This window comes from Battus philenor, unplaced genomic scaffold (assembly GCF_028537555.1).
Source record: "Battus philenor isolate CCGP_79_NKW_IND1 unplaced genomic scaffold, ilBatPhil1.0.hap1 SCAF_24, whole genome shotgun sequence".
In the NCBI taxonomy this organism is placed as follows: Eukaryota; Metazoa; Arthropoda; class Insecta; order Lepidoptera; family Papilionidae; genus Battus; species Battus philenor.
This window is the reverse complement of record NW_027181687.1, coordinates 7,213,747-7,215,945: the sequence shown is the minus strand read 5'-3', so window position 1 is coordinate 7,215,945 and position 2,199 is coordinate 7,213,747. Positions and strand designations below refer to the sequence as shown.

Sequence of the window (2,199 nt, the reverse complement as noted above, 5' to 3'; positions counted from 1 at the left end):
AGTGAAAATTTCGATACTGTAAAGGACATATAGAAAGCAAGTAGAGTATAGAGGCAGTAAGAAATTGGTGCCAATCGGGCAGAGGGCTAGTCGATTGTCCCGCGCGTTTGTCATCCAGTCACGTGGAAAGTAACTGATAACTTCATAGCTCTCGAAATTATTAACTATGAACCTTACGACTTCTGTAACTAACGAAATATTTTTTCTATTATTCTAAGGAAATTTCTACGAATATTATTTATGTTGAATCTATCGATGTTAGAGCTGCTAGCCCCGAGGCTTTTGCAGCTTCAACGGTGATTAGTTTAAGGAACTGAAGGGTCCATGAACTTGACAAAATTAAACCGTACCGATTTCACCAGGTGAGCGAAGACGTTTGCTAGAACGTAGATTATACACGTGTGATTATGTAGTAGTGTGAGTACTCGTTGATTGAAATTGAGATACGGATCCTATCTCTGAACGCCTTCGCTGTCCACGGAAGCGGTGGCAGACGACTATCCTCGGAAGCGTAGCCGTTTGTCAAGGTGTCCTGCTTGTGCATTGTACTTGTGTTTGAGTATTATAGAAGGACTGTTTAGAGTGACTAAGGTGAATGTGGTGTGACGAGTGGGTTTTGGAAAACCTGAGATGGGATCAACGAAGAAGTTGTTAGGAAGTTTCTTTCTAGCTTTGAAAGAAGAAGGGAGAGTATAGCGAGATGTGTTCGCTACGAGGGTATTTAGGTGATTGAATTTTTAATTTAAAGCAGTTCTTTGAGCAGGCCATAAATAATTCCTGAACCATTGGAAGGTTGAAGTCACTGTGGAGATCAAGTTTACATTGATAAAACTATGTTTAATATATCTTTAGGCATTTGTTACCATTGAAATTGTACGTTTAGGCGTTAATTAAGGTGTAAAAAATTAAAATGTTTGTTTCTATGTCAAGTTTTGTTACATTCAACTTACACGTATGAAGTTTTATTTTAAGAAAAATATTTTTGCTTTGTATTAAGAGTCTTTGCTCTTCCGTCAAGATTTATGCAACACCATCATTATATTTACATATTGAGTTATGTCTTATAAAAAATTAATGGTAAATATAAATATTTCATGCGCGTGTTATATTGTAGTTTGAACAATGGAATATATTTTATGGTAAGGTAGACTCCAATTAATCAAACAGAGCCTATTTGCAATGATGGTATGTTAAGTTATAGATGTTGAATTCTTTATTTATTAAATTACATATACAACTCTACTCTTTTTAATGTTTCCTTTCAATAAATTCTGTACAAACATCAAATAAAGAATGGAATTTATTATTGCGATTGTAATGTTATCAGACGCGCACAGGTAAAGCTACGAGTTTGTTTGCTGGAGTTACTTAGCAAATATTAAATGCTATTTATTACAATATCATAATTTATATATATTCTTACATAAATTAATTATCTTATTGGATATTAAATAAACATTGAGCTTCATGCCAACAGCCCCTGTGGCCTAATGGATAAGGCATCGGCCTCCTAAGCCGGGGATTGTGGGTTCGAGTCCCATCAGGGGTAAATTACTATTTTTGGCATTAAATCAACTTCACTTCTTAATCTTAATGTTTTGTTCAAATTATTCTAGTGGTAAAAAAATTTGCAAATTTACATTTTATTTGTAATATTACATAATTAAAAGTAAATAAAATAAAATATTGTTAAAGGTTAACAATATTTTAGTAGACGGTTAGTATTGGAACACTATGGGGAAGTCTTGCCTCTATAATGATGGCGATGACGATGACGATGAATCTTGTAACTAATATCTAGAGAGACACCATTTACAAATAAAATACCGGTGAGAGCGTATAGACAGTACTTTGCAAATTTAACGCATATTTGATTTAAGAACATTAAAAATATTTTTTTTTTCACCATTGTAATGTCATAATTAAAGGCGTAAACTATTAGCTCTAGATACGCTGATATACCTATGGCTATAATTTTTCCTCATAAAACTAAACTGTAAATTGAATCTCTAACAACAAAGTTATGATTAATGAAATAGTATATTTTAATAAAAATGATCCCGTGGCTGTGTCGCCTATTCAAGATGTTAAAATACCTTTTTCATTACAGATTCGTTCTTCACAGAGCTGTGTTAAGCCTTAATGAATTACAAAAGTAAATATATTTTTAAAAGATTGTTGTTTTTAAGTATATATAAC

At 32.7% G+C, this 2,199-nt stretch overlaps 1 non-coding gene across 1 annotated transcript; it reads left to right on the top strand.

The window, feature by feature from the left end:
- Nucleotides 1-1,476: 1,476 nt before the first annotated feature.
- On the top strand, nt 1,477-1,549 carry TRNAR-CCU (transfer RNA arginine (anticodon CCU)). The gene has a single exon. It is a non-coding gene; the product is annotated as a tRNA-Arg (tRNA).
- Nucleotides 1,550-2,199: the final 650 nt, after the last annotated feature.